Source organism: Adiantum capillus-veneris, chromosome 28 (assembly GCF_014529385.1).
Source record: "Adiantum capillus-veneris isolate H3 chromosome 28, ASM1452938v2, whole genome shotgun sequence".
Lineage (NCBI taxonomy): Eukaryota > Viridiplantae > Streptophyta > Polypodiopsida > Polypodiales > Pteridaceae > Adiantum > Adiantum capillus-veneris.
This window is the reverse complement of record NC_140958.1, coordinates 16,057,528-16,071,907: the sequence shown is the minus strand read 5'-3', so window position 1 is coordinate 16,071,907 and position 14,380 is coordinate 16,057,528. Positions and strand designations below refer to the sequence as shown.

At 39.9% G+C, this 14,380-nt stretch overlaps 1 pseudogene; it reads left to right on the top strand.

Annotated features, from left to right (window-relative positions):
- Positions 1–4,956: 4,956 nt before the first annotated feature.
- Positions 4,957–6,325, top strand: LOC147420098 (uncharacterized; annotated as a pseudogene).
- The last annotated feature ends 8,055 nt before the right edge of the window (positions 6,326–14,380 follow it).

Here is a 14,380-nt window from a genome sequence, read left to right as displayed (position 1 = left end):
ATGCATCCATCCTTTGAGTCTTTGTCTACTACCCCTCTTCTTGCTCCTACCATGTGAATGAGCTCAATGCTTGATCTCACAATATCATCTTTGTCTACTGCCCCTCTTCTTGCTCTTACCATGTGAATGAGATCAATGCTTGATCTCACACTATCATCAAAGATAGCTACCTCTAGTTTTCCCTCAAAGACTCGAAGGTTCCTGGACTTCCATACTTGGTTCAGGTAGCAGAATCTAATCATTTGAGTGCATATCATACCGGCCTATTGGATGCCACTCCCTCCCAAGATCAGGTCATCCATAAACTTACCTCTTAAACAACATTTTGTAAAAATCAATTTCTCATTTACTACTTATAGTAAATGTTAATTATAGGCTTTCAAATATGACATTTTCAAGATGGAATTTGCTATTAATATGGTTTTATAAGTAAAAATATATACTTTCTTTAGGAAGCTATAGAGTTCTTATGTTTTGTTTTACCAAAAACAACTCAAAGTTTGAGTGAATTTTCATTGTAAAACTTATCATATATCTTTTACTATGGTACATATTTTGACGTGAAAAAAATGGTGTACTTTTTTCACCACATAACCTATGCACACAATGAGCAAGGTCGGGCAGATACACTGCTCGCAGTTGCTAGTAAAGTGAGAACTAGGCTAACAAACAAGATGTCAACCAAGGATGGAGCTTGACCCGTAGGCACATGGAAAAAAATATATTGACAATCACTACCAAGGGAAATCATCTCAAAGCACACTATGTATGCACAATCGCTACCTAACCTATGGCATCTATGTTCTCCAAAACATGACTTAACATTGTCGAATCATCACAAAACTCAAGGAGTAACCTCTACACACCTAGAGGACACTACCTTTAATTCTCTAACCCAATTTACTACCTACAAACACTTGGTACAAAAATCATGTATGAAGACATGCCAAAAATTACAGGTCATTGACTCTGAATGTTTAACTCATCATGAACACAACGACATAAATCAATGACAAAATGGATACACGGTTAGAGAGAAAACTCGCTTCAAAGCTTGTGGGAGATCTCTTCGTGAAGAGACCAGAATTGTGTAAGCTTGGCGTTGAAGCATAGCTATCACCATTGCTAACGTGATGGTGTATTCGCCTTCACAATGTAGCTTCCATAGTGCACATAGAGAATAGAAGAAGACCTCACTCACTCTCTCAGACAAAATACATAGTCACATCATGCTTAGTTGAGCTGAAAAAGATAATGAGTTCAAAGTTTTCCTAAGGGTTATAAAAATTGGCTTATATACCTTAGCCTTCGAGGTACTAACTCATCAAAATTACCTCCTACGTTCTACCATGGGTTTTGCTTTCTCATATTTAAGAAGTTACAATATGGAAACTTGATTGAGTCCCAAAAAATAATTACAATTGAGTCCGTCAAGTTAAACAATACAAAGAGTGGAGTAGCCCAGTTTTTTGTGTTTAGCTATCAACACCCCCCCCCCCCCCCCCCCCCCCCCTCCGCGTCCATGTCGTCCTCGACATGATCATTCCATGTGTTGAGGCATTGTCTTTGTAGTGCTTTGGGCCCGTGTCTTTTGAGGTTGTAAGCAGTCTTCTGCCATTTCTGTCAATGGAAACCTAGTGGCTTTAAAAACTTGAGATATGACTCATATCTTATGTTTCCCATGGTGATTGTAGGGCCAAAGATTTTGTTTCATAAATAAAAGAAACAGTAAGAAGGCTTCCTTGGATGCTTGCATGTGGTAGCTTGGCAAGAACATTAATCTTTGATAAAACAAGTGCAACACCTCTAGGGATGGCTGCTTCGATGTCAGTTGGGTGATGGTGTCACCCATTGATAGTAATGTTGAGTTCGTTGCCTTGGACAACGCGAACACTTTAAGGCATGCCATCAATGTTTTACATATCTTCCTAAGCATTACACATGTCAAGTAAGGGGAGCCAATGAAAAGCTTAATGGAGCCTATGAGGGTTTTTGCCATATAAGTTCCACTTATTCTCTCTCCTTCCTTGGGATGTAGAAGCTTAGAATAATTTAGCCAATTGGGATGTTTCTCTAGCAGTCTGTAATGATCCTTCGAGGTTCTAACTCTGGGTACATGGAAAAAGGAGACATCATCCCTTACTAATTTTGGTGCCTCAACCAGACATACAAGGTATGTTGGGTACTTGGAGAGCCATCCTCTTCACCATTTAGGCTATGAATCCACTATCCTTTTGGAGGCCTCTTGATCAAGGATTTCAGTGATGTGATCACAATTGTTTGTTTACGTTAATAATACCAGTAATTAAACAAGAAAAAGACGTGATCATATTGATTTTTAACGTTGTCAGGCATTTTTTGGATGAGCATAAAGTCACTAGATCATGCCAAAAAGCTTGCCCACTAGCCTCATGTATATATGTGTATATAGCCCTATAAGTCTTGGAAGTGACCATGTAAAAATTCATGTACAAAGGTGTGATTTTTCCAAGCTTGAATGCTGATGTTTTGGGTTGTTTGAGTCCCCAACACATGTTTTCTAATAAATATTTTCAGTCATTCTTTATAGCTCGTGAATCGGACTTGTACATCATGAGTTATGAGCATCCAAAGTGGGCGGTCTCAACTTAGAAAGTGATTGCGGGTGCATGCGACAAAGGCAACTAGGACAACTTGATGATTGGAATTAGAAATTATGAGATTTGAAATTCTAGAAGTAGCCGAGGACTTGGGCTCCAAGCCGTGTGTTACGTACGGTGTGTCATTCGGTGAGACCGGAGTAGCAAGTTATGCTTGGGGGAAGTCCGAGAAGCTCTCCCGCCTTGGGGAAAATCTGGAAATTTGTTGGGCACAAGGGATTTGGGAGGATTGAGGAGGAGGTTGCCATGTGGTGGGGGGATCATCCCACATGGAAAGGGAAAAGTGAAGAGTGGGGTATATAGCCTAAAGGGGGAGCCCATTATGGGCGCATACCTTGTGAAGAGCTCTCAAGGCTTGCTATGGACGGGCTCGTGGACTCATGGGGAGGGAGGTAGCGCATTTTTGGATTCCCACCAGCTGGACAGGTGCTTGGAAACTCGTTTTACTCCCCGGCCACTTGCGCCCACCCCATTCCCTTGGCCATACGGTCATCGACACCTCATTTTTTGCCCAAAAAAGAAAAAAATGAGCCAATTAAAAGATGCCTTGATAGAGAGCCTTGTCGGTTGAGAAGAGAGAGAAGATAAAAGATAAGGGAACCCCCATTCTAATAGCTGCAACACCTGCACAACTTCCAGAGAGCTCATTTCTTAGTAAGAAAGAGTACACCCCTATGTTCGAGTGGCCATAACTCTTTCATATCTCATCTGTTTTTTGCCTATGGATACTCTATGAACATCTCCACATAATGAGCTTTGTCATGATGTCCTCGGTTTCTCCTAATTTTGAGTGTGTTCTATGCTTGATGGGTTTTTCATAAATCTCTACAGGTGGTTATCATAGGTGTTTTTGGAAGTGTAATAGTTCTTCCTTCTGACGGTGTGATTCGTGCAAGGCTATAGAGACACTCATTTTTCTTGCCATTTGCATGCTAGCATCATTTTGGTAATGGTGACCTGCAAAAAACAATAGAGCCGGTTAGCCGGCCGGGTAAAAACATATTCCCTCAAGGCCCGTCGGGGTTTTTATATTTCCCGACGGCCCGCAGGGAAAAAGGCATTGCCTTGCGGGCCCATCGGAAAAATAGAAAACCCCGATGGGTGTAATTATATAAAAACAATTCCGTGCTTACCATGGTGCTTTGACTAGGAAAATCCCTGGGGAGTGTATCCGAGCGTCGGGTACAATCATCTCCTTGTGAATTGACCTAAGGTTACAGAGTCACATGTCCGATGTGATTCTTAATTTGGTAATCACTTCTAAAAATATTTAAATCCTTCACCGAACATAAAGGTACAAAACCAAAACAATTGAGAATTTAGAGAGTCATGCTCATTGCGACGAAGCCATTGGTCCATAAAAGGGCTGAAGTTGGTTTTAGAAGATGAGCATATGTTAATGATGAGTCAATAGTCAAGGGTCGGATGCCTTGTAATAGTGTACTGGGTATATAAAGATCCATGAAGTTTTGCATTCTTCACCATTATAGATTTGAGTTGATATACATTGTAAATGCACAATATAAGAGCTATAATCCCTAATTGGGTGAAAATAGCTCTTATATATTGAATCGGATGCATAAGGTGGCTACAATTCTTGACTGGGTACAAGTAGTCCTCAATTGTGTGATTGTATTGATAATTTCTTTGTGTTGTTTCATGCATTGGTTTATATAAGGAGTGAAAGGACGTAGCATTACAAGATCCCATTGCTCTTAGCCTCTTTAGTGTCACTTAGACCATTATACATGAAATCCAAATAAGCTTAAAGCATAGGATGCTCTCGGTATGTATTTGGCATTAGACAATAACCTATGGCCTTATGGAAAGGGAAAAGTACAAATACAACTAACAATCGCCTTTAAAGTACAAATGGGAGCACCTGCAAAGAGAATCAACAATAGCATTGTAGGTGCTCATTTTAAACGATACATAAGTTGTCAAGTCTTCAATTTCATGGTTTCTTTAGGGTAGTTAGCCCAAGGATCATTTTTAAAATCTCAAAGGCTAGCTATTCCAAGTCAGTGAGGAGTCACAAATGGGATCATGACTTGTCTCTCTCCCACTTTCTCACTCTTTCTCTACACCCAACATTTAATTCTTCTGCTTTATTCAAAGTCCTCTTCTTGCAATCTGTTCTTCTCTTAGAGGAAAGGCAGGTACAACTCTCTCTCTCTCTCTCTCTCTCTCTCTCTCTCTCTCACACACACACACACACACACACACACACACACACACACACACACACACACACACACACACACACACACACACACATGCTTCACATTCTTGCAATCAATCTGTTGTGTGTGAAATCAAACACCATGTGAAGAGCAAGTGGCTCTATTCTCATTTCCAAAAAACGTTCAAAATGTCTTTGGAAATGGGATTAGGAGCGATTCTGGGTTTGCGGTTTGGCAAAAGGAAAGGATACTGGGCAGACATTAGGGCATACATCACACTAGGGTGGGTTTTGTAGGAACTGCAAAAGGAATCTCTTCCAAGACTTTTACTTTTCACACATAAGGCACTATGGAAAGATCTTATTATGGCTTGCTTGTTGTTTTAGTGACCAAAAAATTCCTTTTTCTATGCTTGGTTTCTCTTATATCGTGGGTGATTTTCACAAGCTTTCTAAGATAGAGAAAGATTTATGACCTTTCTAGTGCAATGTTGGCCTTTACTGGTGGCGTAGTCATACTGGCCAGGAAGAACAAAGATTCAAGTGATGAGTCCTTTATAGTAGTTTGAATTGTAGAAGCATTCATGGGCATGACCTACTTCATTGTAGTTGAGATGCTTGTTATGCCTTTTAGGGCTGCACGTGTAGTCAAAATTGAGCTGATTTCAAATGAAAATCCATGTGGATGTTGTGTTTTTGATGTTTCTAGAGTTGCAATGTGTAAAGTGCTGCGCCTTAGCAGTGGTTGACTTAAAGGTACGATTAAAGTCATTAAGGTGCTCAATTGCCTGCGTGCAAGAGCTCATAAAGGAAGCAACAGAAGAGCCACAATTTTGGTACTCAACTTTTCCTTGAAGTGCCTCATGAAGTTGCTAGAAATACATGGCCAAATGGTGGATTTTCTACATTTCAGTGTGTGCGTATTTGAGATAATTGTGGAAACTCTTAGTAATGCAGACATGGGTACTCACGAGTTGCATGGTGCCTTTGATAGAATGTTTTTTTTGAAACAAATTGTCCTACTATTTCTCAAGTTTCTAGAGGATGCTCTTCAATCTAACAACGCTAACGGGATAAGTGAGAGAAAACCATCTTGCAACATGTTTAAGAGAGATGAAATGGTTGCTGGTGATCACGAAAGATTGGTAGAGAGAGACAAACCTCTAAGTAAGGGGGGTAGAGATTACTCGGACGCATCTTACTGAGAATGCGCTCAATGAAAGAATTTTTTTTCATGGAAGAATTCGAGAAAAGTTATCAAATATCTAAAACAAGGATTCTTCATGCTTGTTTAGATGAGGTAAGAGAGTGGCACATGGAGAAATATAGAAAATTGTTTCTCCTATCTTTGGGTGCTTTGGCTTTTAGTCTTGAGGGCATCCTAAGAGAAGCATCAAAACTTGAGCAAGATGTGCATGAGCTTTTGTAGTTGGAGATCCCATGGAGTCTCATTGAGTTGTGGCACTCCATTGTCCTCCCCACAAGAAAAAATAGCCTAGCTTAAAATCCCATAGAAAATTTTCAAATGTGGTGCAGGATTTTAGGGACCCAGTGGTGTGAGGATACATTCACCCATGTATATAGGATTTGAAGCATGCTTTCTTTGGCAAGGGGTCATAATAAAGAATGATAAGGTGCTTTTGACAAAGGCAAAGGAATTTGACAAGATTTTGTCACAAAGTAATTCTATTAAGCATGTGCCAATTTTAAGGGCTTTGCTTAGTGAATATTCTCTTTGCAAAACTCTTGTGTAGAATGAATAGAGTATTTTGTCACTCAAATTGTGTGGAATTTCCTTGGGTAATCTTGAAAGGCCCAATAGATCAATTATGCAATTAACATGTTCGTGAATGGGCATCAAACCATACTATGCTTCCATTAACAGAAGTTATGGCAGCCTTCTTTCACTAAACCTAAGTGGTTGCACGTAGGTAGAAGATTTGTAAAAGTTACAAGGTCTAGGTTAACCCCTTCATGACGCATCTTCTGAAAGCAAGCCATGGCTATGATGAGCATAACCAAGAATACTTGCATTCCATTCTTCTACGCCATGCCCTTGAGCAGTTGCAAAGACTCTGTGGGCTTCATGAAGACTTGGACTATAGTGCTGCTTTTTGATAGGTATCTAGGGACAACTTGCTTGCTCTAGATTGTTTCTGTTGCAGATGCTCCTCTCTGTACTGGGGCCTTGTACACCTTGATGTAGATATTGTGCTTTCATGGAGATAACATTTATCAGCTGGCATCTAATATATGCGGGTTTGTGTGCCTGATTGTTTGCTCTTGAGGATAGTGGATAGACCAATGTCACCACATGTGGTACTATTTATGATTCTTAGGATGAGGGACTCGAGGCTTGAAAGCCGTTTTTGTTGTTTGAGGATTGCTCAAGTGGGAGCTAGAATGAAGAGCATCAGATGGGCCTAGTTGCCTATTTTTTCCCTTGTGATGGGGAAGTGTTGAGGTATGAGGGAATGACCAACTTGAGAGCGGATGACTTTCTTACGTATAATGTGATGGTAACCTCTTTGAAGGAGGAAATGGCTTGGTAAATAGATAAAGAACCTAAATTTTTGGGCATGACTTTAGGAATCTGGCTTTGGTCAATCATTAAAATACAAAGAATAATGGAAGGTTGCTTGGAATATGGCATGTCAATTATAATGCATGATGCTTGCAAATTACGCCAGAGTTTGAGTCCACATTAGGAGAACTTTGAACTCTCTTTTGGGCCTTGGAAGAAGTTCCACCTCATCTTAAAGAGAGAAAATGAAAATGTTAGATAGTATATTTTAGGTGACGCTTCTTTGCACCAACAAACAACCAAAATGACATTCATTATTTGGCAGCCAGAGTCTTCTTTTCTTGTCCTTCTTTTTCTTGTTAGGGTTATAAATAACCGTATAACTAATGATTTGAAACACCAATTTACAAGGCGTTCCCTCCAAAAATTTAAGTTACAAGAACTCTATCAACTCTAAACATGGTACTACAGTGATTTCAAACGTGAGCTTCCATGCCTTCGCTACCAAAACTTGAGATTTTTTGTTAGTGATAGGAATTGTTAGCAGCAAGCTAACACAGACACCATTTTTCGAAGCTCTCTTTGTAAAACATTTATTATTTTGATATATCGGGAATATTGTAACTCCTATTTTCTCGGATAAACTTTGTAATTAATGAGCCGGGGCTACAAGCTTCTAGGTTGTATCAGCCAGTCATTACCCACCTTTGGTAGAACTCCAGATTATTAGTTTTGACCACCCAAAAACCTTGGCTAAGGTATAAAAGCCAATTTTTGTAAGTTTTTGGATAATGAAATACACAGCGTGAGCTAACGGCATTGACGTAAGCAGTTCACAGTATTTTGTAGATTTTGGCGTCATCGATCCATGGCTTAATTTCATCATAACTGGGAATTTACACTTTTAAATAAAAACCTAAGCATAGGCGGGGTATTGGGGCATCATTGTGAAGCATTTAGATGCATTCTGGGTCGAAAACGACTAGGTAAAAAATCCACTGCTGTTAATAATCGTGATTTTGGAACTTGACCTAAAGTGGAGTCTGAGACCATAAGCATGTGTGCTTAGGTCTGATAAACATGTGCTAGAAGTTTCGTTACGTTTGGATGTCATTGATGCTGTAACAGATGTGATTTCTTTGCCGCGATTGGCTTTTGGTGATTTCAGTCACTTGAGTGTAGCTTGAGTTAGATGTGAGTTGTTAGTTGTTTTTCGAGAGATTGAAACCCTCTTGTAGCCTCTATGCACTAGTCGAGTCAGCTTCGTCCCATGGCTTGACAAATTAATCGTGGTTCTCGCTAATACTTGAATAAGATAGGATGGTGAGGTTAGACATACGTCCCACATTTGGCTCCGTTTTCGGGGATCGAAGAGACCTAAACTAGGGAAAAACATGAGCGTCTTGTGAAGTTATTCTTTAACTTCCTCTAGGTTCTCCTAGAGTTCAAACTTTCTTTTAGAAACTGCATAGCTTAAGATAGTCATCTTTTGATGTGTAGAGGTAGCTTGGAAGTAATTGTACTTGATGAGTGCCTTCAGGATTGTAGGATTGTAGATTTAGATTAGGATTTGGAGAATGACTGAAAGGAGAGACAAGTCTTAAGATCAAGGCTCTGAAAACCATAAAAAACAAGAAAATGAGTGTTTGTGGACACTTTCCGCAACCCCATCGCATGAGAATCTAGGAGTAGGGTAAGTAGGATCCGAGGTGGATTTCATAACATTTCTCTCTCCTTTGAAAGAATCAAGTTTGAGTTGTTATTGGAAGTTGCAAAATTTTAGGTCTACGACTAGAAATAGCTCGAAAAGACTCGAAACCACTCAATCCGATTGGAGAGTAAGCTTAAGAGTTGTCTGAACCAGTTGGTAAGCTCAAAGACACTTCGAGATAAAAATTTCAAGAGTTGGCCAAAACTCAGATTATTTACTTTTTCTTGACATTTTAGGCCAAATTAAGTTTTGACTTGATTCATAAGCATAAAATAGCTCATATAAGGACTGTGCTTGGAAAAATTGCAAAAAAGTGTTCATTTCAAGCCTGAAGTCAATAATCATGATTATTAACTTTTTGCTCTAAATTGACCAAGGTTCATGCCATTGACTCATTGCATGTGTACAAACGACTTTTGTAAAGGCCCAAGAGATTTGGATCACCAAACTGGCAAAAAACTGGGTGAAAACTAAAGTTTGTACTGACTTTTTGAAATTGAGTGTAAATTGGGAAAAATTCGTCCAAAATTGTTGAAAATTGATGCATAGGCTTATATTGATGTGATAAACACGTGTACATGCTCAATTGACCAAAAATTTGCAAAAACTTGTCAGTTGTAAATAATCATGATTATTTACATCTATCCCATTTTCAACTTTTTTGACCAAGTGAGCATACCACTAGTTTTAACATGTTATAATAAGACCACAAAAAAAATTTGGTAAGATTTCGATCATTGGATTGAAAATTGTGACCAAATTTACAAAGTTAGTGTGCGGACTGATAATTGATGACCATTTGACCAAAAATTGTCCAAACTTGATGAAACTTGGCTAGTGACCTTAACTAGAGGTGCTTAACAGATCTGTGTCAAAGTTGGGGCAAAAAGTTGCAAAAATATAGCTGAAGTAAATAATCGCGATTATTTACATCAGCTTCAAAACTTAAGAAATTTGCAAGTTTGAGTATAACACAAGGTCAAGCATATCCCCCCAAGTAGACCTCACAAATCAATTTGATGAAAGTTAGATAATAAAAGTGAGACTTAAGCCAGATTCTCGAAATCAGAGTCTGTGGACACAAAACAGTTGATAAACTTGATCAGATTTTGTCCAAACTTGTTGAAACTTGTCCAGAGACTTTAGCAAGTTGTATACTTGCCAAACCAATCAAAAAAGTGTGACAAAAGTAAATAATTGCGATTATTTATTTCTGCTATCCAGAGACATCAATTTTGACTTTTGAGCTTATACAATGTTAGACCAACATAATATAAAGCCACAGGGCAGTTTTGGGTTAAAGCGGATCAAAATTGGTACATGTTCACTCGGTTTTTAAGTTGTAGATCAAACCTTTGATTTTTGCTAAGTCGAATTTGAAAGTCAAATTTTGACTCCCATAGCTCGATTTGAAGAGACACATAAAGACCAATCACGAGAGTTAGCAAAAACTATACTGTCTTTATAGAAGAATAGCTAACTTGATCAAATTTTATAGGAATCAGGTTGCAGATGAGGAATCAGTGGCTTCGCAGAAAGTTGCAATTGAATCAAGTGGAAATTGACGACAAGTCAATCCAGTACTCTATCCAGGGCTTCATAAGTCTATATGAATCTTAGATCTCGTCGTGTACTAGGAAATCAAGACATACTTGGAGAAACCTCCAGTAGAGTATACATTGAAGAAAGCGTGAATCAAGGCAATTCCTTGCACACAATTCTTAAAGAAGTCTCAGACACTTTTTCAGACTCAATATCTGAAATGTCTTCTTACTCGACTCACTTGAAAACCGGAACGACAATGTGCTATGAGCATATACTATCTTTTTACAAGACTAACCGCCAAGGAGCCCAGGTTTACTTGGACCCTAACGAGGAGTATGCTATTCACATTGATGACCATGGTATTGAATTTGAAAAAGAGGTTAGGGCAAACAAACAAGGAAAAATGTACATGGACAGAAACGAAACTCAATATGTACAAGTTGAAAACCCTGATGTGGTAGACAAATGGGGGTTAGAAGTAAACACCATAATCCTAGATATGTCAGCAAAAGAAGGACCACCAACTTTAGAATTTGAGGGATACAATCAAGTAGACTTGAAGCCTTTAAAACAGCTTATTACGGATAATCCTAGGATCGGGGTCTATTGTTGGGAAGATAGAAACATAAAAGATCTTTTGTGGACTTTGCATGCCAAACTAGGACAACTAACGGCCATGAAGATCATCTATATGTTCAAGATCAAAGATAAGGGGTCAGCAGACCTACCAACCTATCTATTTAGGGATTGTTATAACAACAACTTTGTTATGATGACTCTTGAGGAGGTAGAACAAACCAAATACCAAGGGTATTCCATACGGGATTGAATATTGGGACAAGGACCAGAAACAATTTCAAGAGATGAACACCGTGAGAGATCATCTGAGAGTAATGTGAAGAAACCTGAAACCACCTCATCACGTAGAAAACCGGGTGACACTAAGGCCAGTCCAAGGCTACATGAGTCACTATTTCCAATAGACTGGTTTGAAGGACTCGGGATAGGACCAGCTCTGCTAGAAGACCTGGAGTTGAACCAAACAGACGCGTCAGACCAGCTGATTTTCAGAAATGGGTAAGGAAATACAGCAGATCAGGGGATCCATATGACCACTTAGCAAGCTTTAAGCAAGTGCTAAGAGCAGAACGTATATTCGATTTCCATACTCAATTCAAGGGGTTTGGAATGACATTAGGAGAAAAAGCATTGGCATGGTTCCAAAACATTCCACCAAGGCCAATCATGGACTTGAACACATTAGCTCAAGGATTTGTAGCTGCTTGTTCCAAAACAGGGATCAAACATTATATGGTATCTTAAATCTACATCTTTAAACAGAAACATGGTGAGTCTGTTAGGGATTGTGCAACTCGAAATGAAACAATACATTGCCAGATGCCTAGAGCTGGAGATACCAACAGAAGAACGACTTGCATCTTTGTTTCTGGAGGGACTTCTAAACAAAGAACTTCATGCTATACTCTGTAGTAAAAAGCATACAACCCTAGAAGCATGTGTGTCAGATTCTATTGACTTAGGAGACAATTGCAAAATTTTTAACGAAGAAGATGTCCTTAAGGATAACCAAAGCGAGAAAACAGCATCCACTAAACTAGCACAAGTGGGAACGGCTGCTGTAGCACTACTCTCAGCTATCGAAGATATGCTAAAAAGGATGAATGACATGATGAACAACATGAAAAAAGCACCTATGAGGAGACCATGACAGGGGATACCTCCAGAGGGACAACCAATTAGGCCACAAAAATGGTGTGCAATCGAGGGTAAATGGACCAACCATGAGACCCACGAGTGCTACTTCAGACTAAAGTATGATGGGAATGTTCAGTACGTGCCCATGAGACCACAAGGAAACCCATGTATAGATATCAACCTAATATGGCCTAAGCTCAAAGACCACCAATGGGTATGGAATGTTGGAATTAGGGTTGCAGAGAAACACACACAGCTTGGAGAAGACGAAGGAAGCTCAAGGCACACAATAGAGAGTGTGTTACTTAGTGTGCAATGGAAAGATAGATAGCCCTAGAGTCATGGGCGTATATACAATGCACGGGGGAAAAAACCTCCTAAAGAGGGAAAAAATGCCCCGGTGGTCCTAGTGTGTTCACACACATCACTACCACATGTATATGGTAACAAATCCCCCCTGGAGTGATGCGGTGAACGAGAGCTGGCACATGTGTAAAGGGAAGTGCCATGCCCTGAGGACAAGATCAGTCCACAAAGGGGAGTAAGCCCAAAGCTTTGCGGAAAGCTTCAAGCTTCTCACGAGACAATGCCTTTGTGAAAAGATCTACAAGGTTGTCCTGTGTTGGCACATAAGCCAAGCTGATCTCTCCTGTTGAGAGCCTCTCCCTGACATAGTGGTAATGCACCTCAATGTGCTTTGTGCGAGCATGAAAAAATGGGTTCCTCGCAACTGCCAATGCGCTCTGACTGTCAGTGTAGATACTGTTGGCAGTGTCCTGTCCAACACCCAAATCAGCCATAAGGCGTCTGAGCCATACACACTCAACCGTAGCTGTGAAGACTGCCCTGTACTCAGCCTCACAACTCGAAGTGGCCACAGTAGGTTGCTTCTTGCTCAACCATGATATACATAAACTGCCAAGCATGAGACAAAAACCACTTGTGGACACTCGCGTGTCAAAACAACTAGCCCAATATGAGTCCGAAAAAGCATGTAAGTATGGCGGCAATGGTCCCCCCTTGGGATAAAACAAGCCAAGATGTAAAGTGCCACTAAGGTAGCGGAAAATCCTCTTGACATCCTGCCAATGCTTAGACCCTGGGCTATGCATAAATCTGCTGACCTATGAGACTACAAACTGAATATCCGGCCTCGTGTTGCATACATAAATGAGGCAGCCAACAACAGTTTGGTAAAGAGTGACATCAGTAGGATCGCCATCATCATGTAGACTCAACTTCAAACCTGTTTCCATGGGAGTGGCAATAGGTTTGCAATCCTCAAGTCCAAACTTACATAGCAATGTCTCTATGTAACTTTTCTGACACAAGGCAATACCACCATCACACTGCTTAAACTGTATACTGAAGTAATGATGCAACAACCCCAAATATTTCATCTTGAAAGTAGCATTCAAATCAGCCTTAAATTCAGCAATATGTCTCTCATTTGGTCCAGTGATCAGCAAATCATCAACATAAAGTACCACAATGAGAAGTACATCACCCTCACGCTTTACATACAATGTGCTTTCTGTTGGACTGTTATGAAAGCCTCGTTTAACCAAATGAGTGTAAGCTTTCTCATACCAAGCACGAGGAGATTGCTTCAACCCATAGAAAGCCTTCTTACATCTGCACACTTTGTCCTCTTGCCCTTTTATGACGAAACCGCGAGGCTGCGTTACATAAACTTCCTCAAATATGTCACCATTCAAGAAAGCAGTAACAATGTCTGATTGATGTACATCCCAACCAAAATGAGCTTCCAATGCACATGGAAAACGTACATTAGTCATACAACAAGTGGGAGCAAAAGTCTTTTCATAATCTATGCCTTTTTGTTGTGCATAACCTTTTGCAACAAGTCGAGCCTTATGGCGATCGATCTCACCATCCGACTTGCGTTTCAACTTGTAAACCCACTTTGTACCAATGGCCTTTTTTCTAGGAGGCAAATCACATAAAGTCCATGTGTCATTTTCTATCAGTGCATCATATTCTGATTGCATGGCAGCCATCCAATTTTTTGAATTCTGTGCTTCATCAAAAGACAGAGGCTC